This window comes from Poecile atricapillus, unplaced genomic scaffold (assembly GCF_030490865.1).
Source record: "Poecile atricapillus isolate bPoeAtr1 unplaced genomic scaffold, bPoeAtr1.hap1 scaffold_100, whole genome shotgun sequence".
NCBI classification, from domain to species: domain Eukaryota; kingdom Metazoa; phylum Chordata; class Aves; order Passeriformes; family Paridae; genus Poecile; species Poecile atricapillus.
This window is the reverse complement of record NW_026709002.1, coordinates 14,202-35,227: the sequence shown is the minus strand read 5'-3', so window position 1 is coordinate 35,227 and position 21,026 is coordinate 14,202. Positions and strand designations below refer to the sequence as shown.

At 43.8% G+C, this 21,026-nt stretch overlaps 1 long non-coding RNA gene across 1 annotated transcript; it reads right to left on the bottom strand.

Annotated features, from left to right (window-relative positions):
- Positions 1–12,262: 12,262 nt before the first annotated feature.
- LOC131574173 (uncharacterized) lies at positions 12,263–14,242 on the bottom strand. Its single transcript, XR_009276397.1, has 3 exons — positions 14,130–14,242; positions 13,157–13,285; positions 12,263–12,352 (listed from the first exon to the last, which is right to left on the bottom strand). It is a non-coding gene; the product is annotated as an uncharacterized LOC131574173 (long non-coding RNA).
- Positions 14,243–21,026: the final 6,784 nt, after the last annotated feature.

The window sequence follows — 21,026 nt, the reverse complement described above, 5'->3', positions numbered from 1 at the left end:
ATTCATAACGGGGAAGACCCGGCCCTCCGGAGGGTAGATTGGCGGGGCCCCTGTCCAGCCGCGCATGCGCGTTTCAGCACTGAAGCCGAGCCGGAAAAGCTCGGAAAGTCGGCCCGGCTAGCTCAGCCGGCAGAGCCTGAGACTCTTGATCTCAGGGTTGTGGGTCCGTTTTCTGGGACAAACAGCAGTCACCCAAAAAGGGATTTATCTCCTGAAAAGGAGTTTCTTCCTAAATATAAGTTTTTAGAGTTCTTTTCTCAGATTCAAAAACAGCCCGGCGCGGACGGGCTTGATAGCACACAGCAGCTAGAAACGCTGTCGCCCTGGCAACCACCGGTAAAACAACTCACGCAACTTCGATGAAGCTACAGAAAGTAACAAAACAAAAGAGAAACAACAGAAAGCTGGACATCTCAGAGAGGGACAAAAAAGAGAGTGTTTTAATTGGACAATTAAAAAATTAAAAGCTTTGCAAATTGGATTGTTGGTAAATCAGCAAATTGTTGTAATCATGATTGAGTTTTAAAAAGAAGTCTCTATTGAATGAAGTGCCTTCAAAAATAGATCAAAAAGCTTATAGATATTTTATAATGAAATATATATAGATGTTGCCTTTTTAATAATATCTGCTGGTTTTATTTTTACAAAATAGCATGGAAAATGATATTTATACATCCCAAGAAGTTTAAAAGATTTTTCTTCTGTTTCAGTATTCCTAATACATGAAGGTTTTGAAAATGTTATCTTCACTATACATCTACTGATAATATAATACTGTATCATATGGTGTGATCATCAAGCATTATTACTGTAGTTACAGTCAGTTTCTGTAAGAAGCATTTCTTTAAAATTGAGTTAAAAGATCATATGATTAATCCTACAGAAAAAGGATTGAATGACAAATTTCTTTTATTTTTAACCTTTCCTTTTATTTGAGTATGTGTATTGTGGAGTTAGTTCAATACAGTTTTCAGTAATTTCAAAATTATGTTAACCATATATTACCCATTTGCTTGGTTTTTTTTTTATAATTAGGCAATTTTAATGTGAGTCCTTTTGTTATAAAAAAAACATGTATAACAGCATATATATCAATTTGGATTTTGAATTTTGGTTAAAAAGTTAGACTTAATGTTTCTGAAAAGTACTACAAAAGCTGAATAGCAAATTACCAAATCTGTGGTGTTGGTTTTTTTTTTTTTTTTTTTTTTTCTAGTGAAACTGCACTCTAAAAATCCTAACAAATATAAGCATATACCAAGCAAATTCTTGTTATGAATTGATATTTTTAATAACATCTACAGTTATTATGAGTTATTCTCAAAACCAGATAACATAGAATGATGATAAATTTGTTGCATCCCTATAATCTTTATAGTGAACCAATATTCCTATTATATTGTGTTCAAAGAAGTGTATACCAAATTTTTAGTTGCCTTTTTTTAATAATAATAGAGTAAGATTAAGTTGTATTGTCATCTGATATAGATTAAGTGTTAATAGAATTAATCAAAGTTAAATTTCACTATGTTTAAGTTTGAGTGTTTTTAAGTTAAGTTATAACTTTAGTATTTTTTGATTTTAAGTTTTGTTACTTCCTTTTATCATAATTAATTTCTAACAAGTTTAAATTTAAATTGCCTTATGTTTTGTTGAAGATATTTGTTTAAATTGCAAAATATAGTTATTTTCCTAAAGAGATGAAGATGAACACCTGCTTGTGGACAGAAGTGAATGCAGTCTGTGACACCTTTAACTTCATTGAGAGTTCTATTGTTTGTTGTTATATTATTATTGTTATATTGTTATATCGTTGATATATTGTTATTGCTATTGTTATAGCTTTCTTATTTTTCAGTGTTTTCAAAATTTTAAGAAGATGTACCATTGCTAAGGGTCAACTGCCATGAGAGAAGCTTCAGATTAAACCAACTGCTGCATAATTTAATTGATCTGGTACCTAAGACTTCTTGTCATTTGCTTTATACGAATGTTTTTTGGAAGTTTGCTGTGTTTTAAGCATCTTATAGCTGTTATTTTTAAACCCCTTGCTTTAAAAATGAGTTAGGAGACATCTTTCCAGATGAAGCCTAAGGCTCTGGCCAAGCCTTGACTTTACCTGGATGGAGAATTTACCAATAAACCCAGAAGTTTTCTGCATCAAAACAATATTCAAGTCAATTGGACTTGGCAATTAGTGAATTAATATAGCAGCTGGATTTTACAGCGAGCTTGGAAAATTGTTATCCCGACATGATTTTCCAATCTTCCGTTGATTTATCAGCTGTGGCAGACTCTGGGATGAGAGTATATATTTAGTACATTTAGCCATTCATATTAGAGATTATTCAGATAAGTTTAATATCGCATAATATTAATTATGCATCTTCTTAATAAGTTTTTGATTTTTGTAAAAGTGTTACTTCCTATGTGTATACATGTGCAAGTGTTTTAATTTGATGATTTTTCATTGTCATAACAAAAAAACAAATACCTTACTTAATTATATAAAGAAAAAGGGGGGGACCAAGGCTATGCCTCGGAAGTATAAAAACCTAATATATTTTAAATTTTTTGAAAAAGCGTAAAGATCTTATATCTATTGCAAACAATTCTTGAACAGTCCTTTTTAAACAAGTCTTTTACGAAGCCAGTTCCATCAATTATTAGGTATTGTTCTAACGGTACTCAAGCAAAGTTGAGAGAGAATTCTTTGGTTCTGGTCAAAAGTTCAGAAGCAAAAAGATTAAAAAATTCATTTCAATTAATAATTTGGAGGAAAGTGTATGTTTGTGTATTCACAGGTTCAAAGCAAAAGTAACTTCCTAGCAAAGAACATGAAAACTCATCAGCTGCAGAGACAAGCAGACAGCCCAAAGAGCAGAAGAGCGAGCACGCAGATGTGAATTGTATCAAGACCACAGTTGACAGCAGAACAGCTTAGATCCAACATGCAAGAACAGTGAACTTTGGGTTTCATGAGAAACAGTGGGAAAGTCGATATTTTAAAGCCTCATTTGTTAAAGCATGGTGTGAACAGTGTCAAGATTCAGAATCTTGCACGAGAGATAAAGTCCTTGAATATGAAAGTGAATCAGGCATCACCCTTGAGCTGTATCATTTTGTTGATCACTTTGTGATGCAATTTCACCTGCATCACTTCTTTTAGTTAACTCAAAAGAAAGTGTACCTTATCTCAGAAAATAGATTTTAGTATAATATCCAATTTTTCTGTGTTAAAACAGAATGAAAATGAGATAATGAATATTATTCCAAATCATGCTCTATAGAAAGAGGCAACATCTTAGTGTAATCTTGTATCAATCTTAGTCACACCTGATTGTGAAGAGTTTGACTTTTGAAATTTTAGATAGAGATTTATAACAACTTAGCTTTCAATTCAATTAACTTCAGCAGAAACTTTAGAGCAATTAGACAAATTAAGCTACTAGTCAAGTAAGCAACCTAGATCTATTTCTCTAGCTTTGGGTAGTTAGTTAACTGATGTTCAAAACTGGAGGCAGAGCGCTCTGTGGAACAGAGCAGCAGTTCTGTTGTTAGTGCATAAGGCATGAGTGAAGGAAAAATAACCCTTCTTGAAAAGTAATCAAACAAAAGCTTTGGGTTGATTTTTTTAAATTTTTTTTTTTAAGAGAGGGGCAGATGTTGGAGTCTGAAATACAGACTGTGTGCCCTTGCTTTTAATGTTTAGTTCTGGGATTCAAGAGAACACTGAATTTCATATAATATTAAATTCATGAGCATGTTTTCATAGTGATACATGAAAACTAATGCTAAAGTTAGATAAGAAAGGTAGGTGTGTAGATTAGAAAGTTTCTTAAATCACTGGGTGAAAAAGTAGTTTAGAGAACAGGAGACAAGATGGAGGATTTAGAGTGTTGTCTCTTGTCCTTCTTCTTTCTTCTTCATGTTCTTTTCCTAGAGGTTTTTGGGTAGTAGTTAGTAATTGGATAGAAAATGCCGCAGTGCATCACAGAGGTGATGGGTCATTGGGTCATTAAGAAAAATAATATACGTGTCTATTGTTAATTGGATAAAAATAAGTATAAAGATAAAAGAACTGCGTAGTTCGGGGCCATTTTGTGTATCAGACATGAAGTGTGCCACAAGGCCTTGTTTGTACCATCAGAAGAAAGAAATGTACCAAATTGCAAAGATTAACCTTGAAACCAGCCTAGAGAAACCTGTTAACTTTTGTAAGGATTCTGCAATAAACACGAGAAACAAGATTTTAACGAGCTCGAGAGTTTACTTCGAATAATGAGAACTGAGATATAAGTGGAACTCCCCACGAGGGAGGATCCCAGAAGAATTCAGCCCAGAGAAGGCTGGGGAACTATAGAAAGCTGTATTCACAGAGAATTCAGCCCAGAGAAGGCTGGGAAATTATAGAAAGAACTGTATCTACAGAAAATTCAGCCCAGAGAAGGCTGGGAGATTATAGAAAGCTGTATTCAGAGAGAATTGAGCACAGAGAAGGCTGAGAGACTAAAGAAAAGATATATCCACAGAGAACAGAGCCCAAAGGAGGCAAAGAAAAGAGAGACAGAGGTAACAGAAGGAACACACCTGGGCACACCTGAGGGTACCTGGGGGGGTACCTGGGAACATACCTGGGGACACCTGGGATAGAGAGGATACATCTGGGACACATCTGGGGACACCTGGGGGTACCTGGGACACACCTGGGATGGAGAGGATACATCTGGAACTCACCTGGGGGGACCTGGGGACATCTGGGGACACCTGGGCTTTCTAATCTACACATTTACACTTTTCCTATCTAACTTTAACATTTGTTTTCATGTGTCACCATGAAAACATGCACATGAATTTCATATTATATGAAATTCAGTGTTTCCTTGAATCCTAGAACTAAATATTAAAAACAAGGGCACACAGTGTGTATCTCAGACTCCAACATCTGCCCCTCTCTTTTTAAAAAAAACAAACCAAAAAAACAATAAAGAAAATCAACCTAAATCTTTTATTGGATTACTTTTCAAGAAGGGTTATTTTTCCTTCACTTATGTTTTAACAAATGAGGCTTTACAATATTCATTTTCCCACTTTTTCACACGAAACCCAAAGTTCATCGCTCTCGCGCGCGGGATCAAAGGCGTTCATCCGTCAACTGCGGTCTCGATACGGTTCACATCGGCGTGCTCGCTCTTCCGCTCTTTGGGCCGTCTGTTTGTCTCTGCAGCTGATGAGTTTCCAGGTTCTTCTCTAGGAAGTTACTTCTGCTTTAAACCTGTGAATACACAAACATACACTTTCCTCCAAATTATTAATTGAAATGAATTTTTTAATCTTTTTGTTTCTGAACTTTTGACCAGAACCAAAGAATTCTCTCTCAACTTTGCTTGAGTCTTGTTAGAACAATACCTGATAATTGATGGAACTGGCTTAGTAAAAGACTTGTTTAAAAAGGACCGTTCAAGAATTATTTGCAATAGATCTAAGATCTTTACACTTTTTCCAAAAATTTAAGATTTATAAGGTTTTTGTACTTCCGAGGCATAGCCTTGGTTCCCCCCCTTTTTTTGTAATTAAGTAAGGTATTTGTTTTTTTTGTTATGACAATGAAAAACCATCAAATTAAAACACTTGCACATGTATACACATATAGGAAATAACACTTTTACAGAAATCAAAAACTTATTAAGAAGATTCATCATTAATATTATGCAATATTAAACTTATCTGAATAATCTGTAATATGAATTACTAAATATACTAAATATATACTCTCATCCCAGAGTCTGTCACTGCTGATAAATCAACGGAAGATTGGAAAATCATGTCCGGATAACAATTCTCCAAGCCCACGGTAAAAATCCAGCTGCTATATTAATTCACTAATTGCCAAGTCCAATTGACCTGAGTATTGTTTTGATGCAGAAAACTTCTGGGTTTATTGGTAAATTCTCTATCCAGGTAAAGTCAAGGCTTGGCCAGAGCCTTAGGCCTCATCTGGAAAGGTGTCTCTTTAGTCATTTTCAAAGCAAGGGGTTTAAAAATAGCAGCTATAAGATGCTTAAAACACAGCAAACTTTTAAAAGGCATTTGTATAAAACAATGATCAGATGTCTTAGGTAATTGACTAATTAAACCATTCAGTAGTTAATTTAATCTGAAGTTTCTTTCATAACCCTTGACTTTCAACCATGACACATTTTCTTAGAATTCTGGGAACTAAAATAATAAAGCTACATTGGATTAGGTAAATGCAAATCATCTTAAACAAGGAGAAGAGTAAAAACCAAGACAAAAAAACTCTGTATAGAAGCAGCTGCATAACTTATTTACCAAGATGCATCTGTAGTGAGAAAACAAAAAAATCTCAAATGACACGTGTCTAAAAGGTAATTACACAAAGATATATTAAAATATGTATAAAGCTGCCTGTAAATACAATGACACTTTATACATAATGCTCATCATAGAAATCTATAAATTTACATTATAGAATGAATATGTCATCAGTGAGTGTCTGAGGAAATCAAGATAATAAATTTAAAATATTCACGTCTTAGTGACTAAAAATGAATTAAAGTGAAAAACTTTAAAATTTTTTGTAAATAACAATCACTAAGTTTTTTATGCAACTTTTAGAAAACTAAAACTGTAGAGATGATAACAAACAATAGAACTTCTAATGAAATCACGGGTGTCACAAATTGCATTCACCTCTATTCTTAAGCAGGTGCTCACCAGTGTTCTGTCACCACTGTTTCAGTTGTAATTATCTTCATCTCTATAGGAAAATAACTATGCATTTTAAACAGATGTCTTCAATAAAACATAAAGAAATTTAAATTTTAACTTGTTAAAAAATAATTACGATAAAAGGAAGTAACAAAACTTAACGTCAAAAAATACTAAAGTTATAACTTAAGTAAAAAACACTCAAACTTAAACATAGTGAAATTTAACTTTGCTTAATCTTATTAACACAATCTATATTAGATGAAAACACAACTTAATCTTACTCTGTTATTATAAAAAAAAAGCAATTAAACGTTTGGTATACACTTCTTTGAACACAATATAACAGGAATATTGATTCACTATAGAGATTATAGGGATGCAACAAATTTATCACCATTCTATGTTATCTGGTTTTGAGAATAACTTATAATAACTGCACATGTTATTAAAAATACCATTCGTAACAAGAATTTGCTTGGTATACGCTTAAATTTGTTAGGATTTTTAGAATTCAGTTTTACTAGAGAAAAAATACAACACCACAGATTTGGTAATTTGCGATTCAGCTTTTGTAGTACTTTTCAGAAACATTAAGTTTAAGTTTTTTAACTAAAATCTAAAATCCAAATTGGTATATATGCTGTTATACAGGTTTGGTTTTGTTGTTTTGTTTTTTTTTTATAACAAAAGGACTCACATTAAAATTTCTTTATTAAAATTGTAAAAAAAATACCAAGCAAATGGGTAATATACGGTTAATATAACTTTGAGATTACTGAAAACTGTATTGAACTAAATCTACAATACACTTATTCAAATGAAAGGTTAAAAATGAAAGCAACCTGTCATTAAATCCTTTTTCTGTAGGATTAATCATATGATTTTTCAACTTAATTTTAAAGAAATGCATCTTGTAGAAACTGACTGTAACTACAGTAATACTGCTTGATCACTCTATATCATACAATACTACATTATCAGTAGATGTATAGAGAAGATAACATTTTCAAAACTTTCATGTATTGAGAATACTGAAACTGAAGAAAAATCTTTTAAATTTCTTGGGATGCATAAATATAATTTTCTATGTTATTCTGTAAAAACAAAACCAACAGATATCATTAGAAATACATCTATATGTATTCTATTATGCAACATTTTTAAGCTTTTTGATCCATTTTTGAAGGCACTTCAATAAGGGCTTCTTTCTGAAGCTTGTGACTGCTATAATTTGCAGATAAGCCAGTAATGCATCTTACAATGCTTTTGATTTTTGCTTTTCGGCTATTTTTCTGAAACCATCCCAGAGATGCTGGAGTTTGTATTGACATGTCCCGTAACCCTGAGTCCATGTCTCTGGGAGGATTTGTAGAGTGAACGAACTGTGCATTGCCACGGCTGTGCTCAAAAGACTCTTGGCTTTGTGTGGTATCCAGCTAATCAATCTGCTGTGGTGAAGCTGTTGTTTTTTCCAGCTGTTGTTGCTCTGCTGCAGCTGTATTGTCAAGCGAATTCAATTTTAAAAGTGCCGCCGCAGCGCTCGGCGCACGCCGAGGCTCGGTTTCTCCACCCGCCTGTGCCCCGGCTCCGGGCTGGGCACGGAGGGACGGGACCACGCCTCCCCGTGACGTCACGGGCGCCCCGGATGACGGCTGGCCTGGGGGCGGTGCTGCAGGCGGGGTCTGGAGCTGCGGCTGTGGTTGCGTCACTGTGACATCACGTTGACTGACAGCTGTGGCTCAAAGCCCACCCCTGGCAGGCGGGGCGCAGGGGCCGCCGTGCCCGTGGAGGTCCCGGACAGCTCTGGCTCGGGCAGAACCCTCCCGTACCCTCCGAGGGGGGACAGGGCTGTCCACTCCACTCCCTTAGGGCCGGAAAGGGACTCGGCTGCCGGCACGCAGGCGGCCAAGGAAATTTCCCCTCCCTGTTCTGCTGGCACCGGCATACCGGGCGCTGGAACAGCTCCAAGAGAACCCAGACACTCTTGCAAAAGCTCTAAGACCCCTTTTTGCAAATTCTGCCCGCATTTTAGAATTGCCTCCTCGTCTCTGTATAGTTGTTTTTCTGGGCTTTCAACAGGCTTAGACATTCTCTTTCCTAAGGTAGATTTCCAGGAGGCTGACACAGACTTTACAGCGTGCGGTAACAAGCATTCCGCATTTGACTGAAACAAACCCTTCTGTTTTTCTGGACCCATAGTGTCCCTTGCTTGAGTTTCAGAGTCCCATTTACTGGCGATGACTTCATAAGTCACTGCAGAAGCCGTTAGAAGTTCAGCTGCTACCTCGTCTCTAAGAGTGGTTTTTTCATATACTCTCACATTTATCTTCTCCCACAGGCTTGGGGTAAAAATTTTGTCTGAATCCACGTTAGGGAATTCTACCCGTACCCAGGATAGAAGGCTTTTAAGCTCATCCGTGGACACAGAGATCGGGTGCTCCTTTACCATAGCTTCCAAAATAGCCAAAACCTCCCCCTCAGGTCTGGACATGTTTCCCATATTTCTGCTCCCTTTTGACGGCTTACCTGACCTCAGGCTCAGCTTTCTCTCAGCTCCTCTATCTGTGATCCATTCCACAGCTCACAGACAGTGTGGCTTGGCTTGTCTGCTCTCACCAGCACCAGGATTACCAAGATCTTTTTCCCCTTTCCAGGGAGTTTTCCGGCTTTCTGCTGTCTTCTCTTTTTTCCTTTTTTTTTTTTCAACAGGAGCCTTCAGTTCAAAGTACCCCAAGTTTGGGAGCCACTTGTCTCTTTATGGACTTTTTGATTTGGGTTCTTTTTCCCTTTGAACTGAAGATTGATGAGAGGGAGCATGGTTTTCTCTCGTTCGGTCTCAGTTGTTTATTTTTTGTTATCAGCATTACAAGGTACAAGGAGCTATGTGCACTATGATAGAAAAGGGGTAAAATGGCTAACAAAGATCTTCTTCAAGGTCTTTTATATGTCCATTTACCCAATTAACAGGTGCCAACTAAATTATTTTTCTTAGTGACCCAATGACCCAACACCTGTGTGCTGCACTGTGACATTTTCTACCCAATCACCTACTACTACCAAAACTTTGTAGTACCCTAACCCTAACCCTAGGAGAAGAACATGAAGAAGAAAGAAGAAGGACAAGAGACAACACCCTAAATCCTCCATCTTGTCTCCTGTTCTCTAAACTACTTTTTCACCCAGTGATTTAAGAAACTTTCTAATCTACACATTTACACTTTTCCTATCTAACTTTAATATTTGTTTTCATGTGTCACCATGAAAACATGCACATGAATTTCGTATTATATGAAATTCAGTGTTTCCTTGAATCCTAGAACTAAATATTAAAAACAAGGGCACACACTCTGTATCTCAGCCTCCAACATGACAGTGAGAGCATGTCATAGGGTCTGGGGGAGCACCAGGATGCACTTGGACCCGGAGCATTGCTCAGAGGAGGTGGTGAGGGACAAAGCTTTTTGCCAGGAAACAGCAGCTGAACAGGTGAGCCAGTGTGGATTTGCAGGGCTGATCTTTCTGCTTTTCCCTTTTGATTCCATCTTGGCAGTCCCTCCTCAGTGCCCTCAATCTGTCACAAGAGTTCCAAAAAAAAAAAAAAAAGGCTGAGCAAACAGTGAAAATAAGGGGTACAGGTACGGTAGAATACAGTTGTACCCCACCCCCAACCATAAACAGCAGCCCTAACAGCGCTCCCATTTCCCTGAGGCAGCTGCAGGCAGGAATCCTAAAGCAGCAGAGTGCCAGAACCCTGAGAGGTGCAGGCAGTACACCGTGTTCTAGGGCCAGTTGAGAAGAGATAGTGGCCACGTAGGTCCCGCTTGTGTGGGATAACCAGGGGTTTCCAGCCCCGGCCCACCCCGGGGTCCCCGTTCATCCGCAACCGGGGAGGCTCCCAAACCTCATCAAGGCGGCGGTTCGTTCGGATAATAACGGCAATACCGCTTGAAGAGTTTCGCTCCGCAAGCCTCAGCATCCCAGCGGGGCTGAAGCATGCAGGCGAAGGACCCAGCCATTGTCAGGAGACTGAGTGTTGGGTTTTCACAGATGTGCTGCTAAGATCTTGCACTGATATTTGGTTTTCTTTATTGTACCTGTCCAAGAGACAACAGCCAGCCAGAAACGTGCCAGACGGTGAGGCGGCCTTCCCTTGTGCCCCACGTGGCTTCTCGTCCCCACGCATATGAGAGCTAAGTCGAAGTCCAAGAACTACAGAGGGGCATGAAAGCGGTGTGCCAGGTAAGCACTCGTGCCCAAGGATTCTCGAGTCAGCTTTGGAGATGTGGAGGTCCAAGCTGTGTCCCCTTAGGCCACCTCAAGGGAAAGCCTCACTTTGGCTCACAGTGCTGAGGTGCGCAGGACAGAGCAATCCCGGGGTGTGTCGCGTCACTTTTCTACCGTGCCTTCCGTGCCTTTCGTACCTCTCGTGTCGTATGTGCCTCGCCTTATCCCTTCCGGGGGCTTATCAGAAACCCCGGTGTCTCTCTTAACATCTCTGATCTCTCTGAGAATAACATGCAGAAGAAAGAAAAAGGGACAAGAGACAACACCCTAAATCCTCCATCTTGTCTCCTGTTCTCTAAACTTTTTCACCCAGTGATTTAAAAAAACTTTCTAATCTATACCCTTACACTTGTAGCTTTTTCTATCTAACTTTAACATTTGTTTTCATGTATCACCATGAAAACATGCTCATGAATTTCACATTATATGAAATTCAATGTTTTTCTGGATCTTATAACTAAGTATCAGAAACAAGGGTACGCACTCTGTATTCCAGACTCCAACATTTGCCCCACTCCTTAAAAAAAGAAAAAAAAAAAATCAACCCAAACCTTTTCTTTGATTAGTTTTCATTCAGGGTTATTTTTCCTTCTCTCAAGCCCTACGCAGCAACAACAGAACTGCTGCTCTGTTCTACAGAGCGCTCTGCCTCCAGTTTTGAACATCAGTTAACTAACCACTCTAAGCTAGAGAAATAGATCTAGGTTGCTAACTTAACCGGTAGCTTAATTTGTCTAATTGCTTTAAAGTTTCTGCTGAAACTACTTGAATTGAAAGCTGAGTTGTTATAAATATCTATCTGAAATTTCTTGAGTCAAACTCTTCACAATCAAGTGTGACTAAGACTGATATAAGGTTACACTAAGATGTTGCCTCTTTATATAGAACATGCTAAATAAAAAGAAAAATTGAATATTATACAAAAATCTATTTTCACTGAGATAAGGTACACTTTCTTTTGAGTTAACTAAAAGAATCAATGCAGGTGAAATTGCATCACAAAGCGATCAACAAAATGATACAGCTCAAGGGGGATACCTGATTCACCTTCATCTTCAAGGACTTGATCTCTCATGCAGGATTCTGAATCTTGACACAGTTCACACCATGCTTTAACAAATGAGGCCTTACAATATCGATTTTCCTACTCTTTCACACGAAACCCAAAGTTCATCGCTCTCGCGCGCGGGATCACAGGCGTTCGGCCGTCAACTGCGGTCTCGATACGGTTCACATAGGTGTGCTCGCTCTTCTGCTCTTTGGGCCGTCTGCTCGTCTCTGCAGCTGATGAGTTTCCATGGTTCTTCGCTAGGAAGTTACTTCTGCTTTGAACCTGTGAATACACAAAGATACACTTTACTCCAAATTACTAATTGAAATTAATTTTTAATCTTCTCCCTTTGAACCTTTGACAGGAACCAAAGAATTCTCTCTCAACTTTGCTTGAGTACTGTTAGAAGAATACCTGATAATTGATGGAACTGGCTTTGTGAAAGACTCGTTTAAAAAGGACCGTTCAAGAATTATTCGCAATAGATATACAATCTTGGCATTTTTTCCAAAATCTAAAATACATACATAGTGTTTCCACGCTTCTGAACTGCAGCCTGTTTCCTCCCCCTCTCTTGTAAACAAAGGTCAAATATCCACTGTCTTGTTCTGACAGAGAAAAACCATCAAAGTAAAACACATGCATATGTATACATATAGGAAATAATACTTTTACAGCAATCAAAAACTGATTAAGACGGTGCATAATTAATATTATGCGATATTAAACTTATCTATATAATATGTAATATGAATTACTGAATGTACTAAATATATACTCTCATTCCAGAGTCTGCCACTGCCGATGAATCAACGGAAGATTGGAAAATCATGTCCGGATAACAATTTTCCAAGCCCACGGTAAAAATCCAGCTGCTATATTAATTCACTAATTGCCAAGTCCAATTGACCCGAGTATTGTTTTGATCCAGAAAACTTCTGGCTTTGTCAATTCTCTATCCAGGTAAAGTCAAGGCCTGGCCCAGCGCATCAGGCGCAGACAACGAGGCGTTCAGGGAACTAGCGGCGAGCCCTTTCCGCCCCTACCCTCTCACCCAGGGGCAACAGCACCGGGTATCGGACAAACCTCCGTCAAGCAGCAGCAGCCGAGCAGATGAACCGGTGCATGGATTTGCAGGGGGGATCTGGATTTGCAGGGGGGATCTTTCTCCTTTTTTCCTTTTGATTTCATCTTCCTAGTCCCTCCAAAGCGTCCCTAGAAAAAATGGGGATGATGAGGACGAAAGTAGTTGAAACTGAGGGAAGCAACTCTGTTGGGGAGGGTGAAACAGGGAAACCTTATGAATGTGATTGTTTGTCAGAAGATTCTGAAAATATGAAGGCTAGAATCAAAGTAGAAATGAAAGCCTGCTCCGAGTCCTAGGATACCGAGTGCCGGTTAACCAAAGAACAATAGCCTAGCCAGTTGAACGAGAATCCCTGCTGACAAAACAATGTCCTTCTGCTGATCGAGAAGTCCAAAGGTAAAGAAGCAAGGAAAGAACTTGTAAAGCTTTGTAGAGTCTAAAGCGCAGCACTGTACGTTAATATAGGGAAGCGCATAGGCTGTATGTAAACTCTTTAGTGGCCGTGTCTCATGGTGATCGGTTACTAAGAATTAGAATATTCACGATAGAAAAAGATATATTGGATTGTAACAAGAACTTCGCTCTCAACTCTTACCCCTCTCTCAGCTCCCCTCTCCCCCGCTCTTACCTCTGAACCCCGCTCCCTTACCTCCTTCCCGTCTAGCCCTCTCCCCCACTCTTAACTCTCAGCCCCCTCTCCCTGCTCCTACCCCACTAGTCTTCCTTGCTCTCTACCTCTGGTTTTTCCCTCTTTCCCTCTATTGCTCTCTTATTCCCTCCCTCCCCTTTCCCAACCTCTCCTCCCCTGCTCTTACCCGTTCTCTCTCCCCTTCCCCGGACCACGCGGACGCCGAGGCCGGCGGCGGACACGGATCTCCCCTCTTTTTACCCTTATAATAAATTGCTTATACTTGAACAGCTTGACCCCGGAGAAGTCTCTCACCGCGAGTGAGCGTTTTTACACACCAATACCTGGCGCCCGCACGTTTACGAGCCATCCCACGACTCCTCCATCGGTGAGACACTGCTCCATCATCACTGGCAACTACGAAGACAGGTTTTTTCACCCTTTAAGGCCGTCTAGAGCGCAGTTTATGCGGCCGATCATCATAACACCGTAACTCTCTTTCCACTGTTCCGCGGCACCCTCGGGCACTGGCCGGCCGTCGCTCAGCAGCGTCGGCTCCGGAGCTCTAGGGGTATCCGCCGCGTGGCTTTTTCGGGGCGCACGTTCCGAACGGCGTCCGCACCCCTGGTTTCCGCAGGGCCCCGTGGCATTGAGAAGGGTGGCAAAGCCACGCCTCTTCTGTGCTACACGGGACATCCCCTGCGTGGTTTCTTCGGGGTGAAGGTTGCCAAGCAGCGTCTGAACCCCCGGTTTCCGTGGAGCCCCCGAGCTCAGGGGGGCGTTGCGAAGCGACGTCTCACCTGGGCTAGGCGGGCAAAGCCTCTACGTGGTCGAGCGAGGGGCAGACGCTGTCACAGCATCTACACCCCAAACTCTCTAAAAGTTTTTCCGCTGCAGCGTCCGCACTGTAGTTTTTAGACGACTCTGCAGCGTGGTTATGTGCGAGTATTACTAAGTGACACCCGAGAACGGACGGGACGTGCCCGGCCAGCACCCATCACCCGAGCTCTGAGAGACGAGCTGACATCATTAAAATAAGAGGTGAGTCACAAACCAGTCTATCACGGGTCAAAACTATTCAACCCCAGAAAAAAAGCTGTATAAGCAACTAAAATTCTCACTAAAAGCCGGCCAAAGTAAATTGCCTAAACGAGAACTAAAAACCCTCCTAACCTGGACTCTAGTTACTTTCCCAAACGCAAAACACTCAGAATTTTTTACTAGAGATTTTTGGGACACAGTTGGTAATAAGCTTTTTAATAACATCTCTCGCCGAACTGTGGCGGCCGCTAAGCTCCTCCCAGCCTGCAGAGCACTCGTAGAAATGCATGCTGCCAATACACAACGCGTGACGAGCCCCCCGTACCCCCGCAACCCCCGTATCTCCTACCCCTCCCCCCGACCACGCGGCCCCCGCATCCTCTGTCCCCGCCGGCCCCCCTCCTTTCCTGCCCACTGAGACCGGCGCGCCCCCGACCACGCGGCCCCCGTTCCCCCTACCCCAGTTCCGGCACGCTCCGTCCCACCCCTCCCCCCGCCTTCCCCGTCCCACCGCCCGCCTGCTTTTGCCTCCCTCCTGCCGTCCCAGCTACCCCCGATGTTGCGGTCCCGCCCCGTTCCGCCGTCCCCGCGGTTATGGGCCCCGCCGCCGCCGTCCCCGCGGCCCCGCCTTCCCCCGCCGACACCGTGGTTCCCGGCTCCGCCACCCCGCCCACCCTCGGCATCGCCGTTCCCGCAGCTCAGCTCCCCTACACCCCCTCCATGCCGCCCGCGCCGCCTTGCCGCCCCACAGGCTCCGCTTTCCCGGCACCCGTGGGGCCGCCGGCCCCGCCGCCGCCGTCCAGCGACACCGATCCGAGCGGTGCGGCCCGGGCCGATCCGAAACTCCCGCTGCCGTACACCACTCCCCCATGCTGCCCTGCGGCGCTGACGCCACCCACGCATGCGCAATCACAGCTTTTATCGCCGAGGCTCCTGCCGCCGTCCCCACGCTCCCCGCGTCTCCCCCCCCCCCGTGCCAGCCTGTCAAACCGCGGAAGGGGAGAGAAATGCCCACTTCTAAAACACCAGAACAAGTCCAAAAATACCAGCGTCACGCAGTTTCAAATCACCGAGTTGAAAATTTCCAAAGGAATCCAATTGCAAAATACCAGAATACGGGGTTCCAAAATTCCAAAATGATTCCGTTTCAAAATAGTAAACTAGTGAGTTCCAAAATATGAAAAGCACCCAATTTCAAAATATCAAATTGCAAAATACCAGTTCTCAGATGTCTTACACCGGCAGGATTCCCAAACCCAAATGAACGCAATTATTGTCAAAACGGGATCTGCGCTACCAAAACGGCTATTTTCTTCCCTGAAAAGCTTTCCCTGGTGATCATCAATACACGTAGTTATTTTGATCATTTAGCTGGGCGTAATAGAAATTTTACTTTAAAACCCAACATTTGTAGCGGTCCTCAGCTCGCGTCCGTGACCCGCAGCATCCGGGCGGGACCGCCGGGGCCGGGATCGAAGCGCAGAGCGAGCCCGGTCCCCGCGGCTGCGCGGGGAAAGGCCGAGCGGCGAGCAAAGGGAGCATTTATAAACTATATCGATATTTCACTGAAATTCAGGGCAGAGCAGCGACGGGGGCGCTCGGGTTCGGCCAGGATTAGCCCTAAACGAGCCGGGCAAACCCGCGGCCGCTCAAGGGAAGCGGAAGTCAGTAACCGGTAATCGCCTAGGACCCCGTGAGGAATTTCCTCCGTAATCACAAACCCAGCACGCAGGGGATTTATGCGGCAGAATCCCAATTTCGGCCACGGCACCCGGAGGAGGAGACCGGTTCTCTATCGCGGAAATGAAAGCCCAGCACCCCGGCGTTTCGGGGACGGACAGCGGGACACGTAAGGGAGGGAACGATCGGCAGCATGTTTCTGCGCCTCACCCCCAACCCCCCCCCCCCCACTCCAAGGTGCTGCAGCCTCAGGCGTGACCAGTGAGGACGAGAAGGGAGCAGCTCCTTGCAGAGGCAGTTTTGAGAGGCTTACCCGGGCAAGGCTCGCGCAGGGAGCCGCCGGAGGGGCCAGCGGGGGTATACCGGGAGTTCCTCCGGGAACGAGGGTCACGGCACCCATCAGGGACCGGGGGATCAGGCGGTTTCACCCGGGCGGGGAGCGTCACTTTAAGATAAAGCCGAGAGAAAAGCCCGTCCTGCCGAGCAAGGTCACCCGAGCGGGCGGGGCAGCACGCACATTCCCGGCGGGGGGGGGGGGGGGGGGGCGGCCGTTTTCAGCTTTCCTCTTCTACCTCGCCACTCCATCTCCGCAGCCCCAAAGAAGGGATGGGTTATCAGGAAAAAAGGTGTTTAAGCTGAAGGAAAAAGCTTCCTTTTCCCCAATCGCCTGTGTTTGAATTGAAGAGAAATCCACTTCCCCTGCAATTCTGATAGTCTCAATTGGAGGTAACTCTGCCTTTTCTGTGCTGTTAGAGATATTAATTGATAGAGAATGCCCATTTTCTATTTTTTTCCACTTTAAGTGGAAAGGGAAAGCAGGGATGATGCTTTTTTATGGATCTGAATTAACCAAAAAATGCCCCCTTTTCAATCACCAGAGATTTAAAGTGAGGAAAACCACTCTTTTTCCCAATATTTGACGGGTTTAAATTAAAGGGGAGAAGCCATTTATTTACCACTGTATCTGTTTAAGTGGAGGTAGCTGCCCCATTTGCTCATTGTTAGCGTTGCCTTTTCCAGCATGTCCTGGGGTGACTTTATGATACCGGTATCCCTAATCGTCTGGTTTATGTTAAATATTAAGTTCTGCACCTTTAAGACTGGCTCTGAAAACAAGAGCGGGGGGAAGAAGAAGCACGCCGTTTGCATTAAGGAACAAACATCACTCCCACACATCCCGCTCCTGGACCGTGGTGTCTGCAGCACAGACAGGCAGTGGGACAGAGCTTCTCTCTGGCTTTTAGTTGGTTTTAGCTAGCTGAGGCAGAGGAGTTCCCTGGACCTTTGTTTTTTTTTCCTTTTTTTGTTTCCTTGGATCTGTGCAAACCTGCTCCGAACCGAACACCCGGCCAAAGCCCGGGAGCTCACGCCTTTGGCCCACCGGGGCCCGGGCCTCGGCACTTTTCAGCGCCGGAAGGACCGATAAGAACCCAAGCGAGGCGAGCTACACCACATGAAAAGGACTTTTCTTCCTAGACTTGCCATCCCATCGAACAGTGAGAGGTTTTATTATTTCATATTATTCAATTTCTGTTAAATAAACAGCTTTTTCCACTTCTTCCCAAGGAATTTTTTTTTTCCTTTCCTGGACCAGTTGGTAGGGAGGGGTCATTTCCCTGGGGAAACCCCCATTTGGAGTTTTCCTCCCTAGTTTGCCCTAAACTAGGACACAGCATTTCAAGGGTTTAAAGCTGCATTTCAGGGTACCTCTACCCATGCCCCGGCACTAAATATTTCCAACAGGAGCGAGTCCGGCAGGTATGTAACGGTAATGCCAACTGGGAGTCTATTCTTTTTCTTATTTTCATTTATAATGTAGAGAGCCCTAATTAGAGGTCCCTATGAGACACCATTCATATCTATACTATTCTTCTCCACCCTAATTAATCACAGGGGGAGTGCTACTTAGTAATCACTAATACATAATTATGCAAGTCCATAAATTATCCAACTTAGCCGGCAACACTGCTGAAACACAAAGTTTTGCTTCTTACCTTTTTTTTTTTCCTTTGCTCCATTGCTCTGAGTAATTGCAGTAAAAAAAGAAAACACTGTCTTTTCCCAAAGAGTTTTCTTCTACGCAGAGCTCCTTACCTCAATTTTAACTCAGAGGAGCCAAACAGCTAAGGTCCCTCTGAGGGCTTTTATACCCGGTGGGATTTGCCGCCTCCCTTTTCCCAGGCATTGTGGGAAAAAGAGGCGGGCTCAATTAGGGGTATATTAACCCCAGGCTGTGCTAAAGGGCATTATTCCCTCCAAGGGAATCAGCTGGGCTAAAGAGCTTGTCTCTCATTTCAGCGAAGAGGCTCTTTCAATTTACTCCAGCCTGTTTTTAGCAGGTATCTTTTGGGCATTTGAAGCAGCAGAGGTTTTGAAAACACCTTGAAGAAAACATTATTGAACACAGGGAGAATTTAAGTTCATGATTTTGGGTTGGGAGTTCAGTGGTGATAGGATGCTTTTATAATGATTCTTCTGTTTGGGTTTTTTTTAGGAGGATTGCAGTTTCCTGAAGTTCTAGGTCACGTCAAGTGTGATACTTCAGATTCTCTCAGCAGATTCATCGTGACACAAAAGGGAACCGCTGCGGCAGCTTTCCTTAGCAGCAGATCGGTCTCTCCGATGGATTCGCTTCGGAGAGATAAGTCGAGGGCTGTGGTCACAGAGGGGATCGAAGCAGGGTAGTGGGTTAGGATTCACACCGGTTAGGGTTTTGAGTCAGCTATGGGGAGGGGGAGGTTTGAGAACTGGCCTCTGGGGCCACCGTGAGGGAAAGGCTCACTTTGGCTAACAATGCTGAGGCGGGCAGGGCAGAGCAGTCCCAAGGTGTGTCGTCACTTGTCTGTCGTGCTTTCCGTGTCTTCCGTTCATCTCGTGTAACGTGTCTCTTGCCTTAGTCCTCCCAGGAGCTTATGAGAAACCCCAGGTCCTTCCGGTCATCTCCCATCTTTCGTTCCTCGGCCCGGGGCCGACGCCGGCGAAGTTTTGATTCGGGAGGTCAGACAGGCGTCAGAATCGCATTTCTGTTCCGAAGCATCCGATCGGATGTCTTTTTAGGTCTTGTTCTCAGCTGTGTTGACAGCTGTGTGCAGTCATCTTTCTTTACAGTGGATAAGGACTTGTGCCGATTCAAAGGCAGGCAGAGGCTTCCAGCCACAGGATTCTCAGGCATCCGTCTCCGCGGTTCTCGGAATAAGTCGTTCCGTTAGCATCTTTTTCCTCCGGGGTCATCCGAGCCCGGCGGGCTCGCCTTCGGTCCCCCCTCGGTCATCTCGTTCAGCATTCTCTCGATCCTCGTGAGGACTTTCTCGTCTCAGAGAGTTTTCTCTCCCCGTCATGTCCCCTCGTCTCACGTGTCACGGGTGTCTGGGGGTATTCGGTCCGGAACTGCTCTGCCCTGCCGCCCGGCCCCGTTGCAGGTGTTCAAGGACAAGTCCCGGGCACTTGTAGTGGAGATTCGTAATACGGGCTGTAGTTGGAGTCTAGGTAGTATTCTTATGTTGGCAGAAGGTGTCTGGAGCTGTGAAGTTACCCTGCAGCACTTTGACTTTTTTCTTAACTTTCTTTCAGATGCGGATGGATCGACCTCCCGGCAGAGCGCAGTATCCCAGATGAGGCGATCCCCCCGAGAAGGTCGGTCACGGTTTTTCTTTGCAGCGGGGCTGGAACCGGTCACTGTGTTACAGATCTGCTCTTTGTCTTTATTTTTAGGAAGTAAAGCCGGATAGCAGCAGCGAAGGCGAAGCAGGTAGAAGGTGAGCCTCGGTTGGTGAAGAGAAGCAGTTGTTCGTGCTGGGGTCTCAGTTTCTGGTGCAACTTCCAGCATTCCTGCTTGTTTGTGTGTTTTAGGCTGCCTCCTGATGTTGTGCTGAGGCCCCCTCACTGACATGCCAAGAGACCCGGTTTGCTTCTCCGGTGAGCCCCAGCAAATGTTACTGGAGTCCGTGACGAAGCCTTGACCTCGTCCACGTGAAGGTGCGGTCCAGGTAGCCTTTAGCCACGGCCGAGGAGTCGCGGCGAGTCGGGGGCGTCGGGAGGAGCGGCGACGGCGTGCTCAACTTTTAGCGACGCCGCATCGCCTCCTCTCCGTTTATTCTAGGCGTGCCCCGCGACGATGGCGTCCCCCTCGGAGCATGGCCGAAGCGTGCGGCCCGAGGACCCGGGCGTTCCTAAGAGACGGTGAGTAGGAGCATAGTTGGGTTTTGGTGAATATGCCACTAAGATTCTGCACTTATATTTGGTTTTCTTTGTCATAGGTGATGATACTTGTCGGAGACGACAGCCTGGTGAGAGAAGACCTTCCCAGACGGCGAGGTGGCTTCGTTTGGCCCCTGACCGGCCTCTCGCCGTGACTCACGTCTTCAGCCATCCGAGAGATAAGCGGAGCCCGCAGAGGGGATCAAAGCAGGGCGGCGGGTCGGGACTCAGATCGGTTTGGGTTTTTGAGTGAGCTTTGGGGATGGGGAGACTCTAGAAATGACCCCCTAGGCCCCATTGGGGGAAAGCCTCACTTTGGCTCG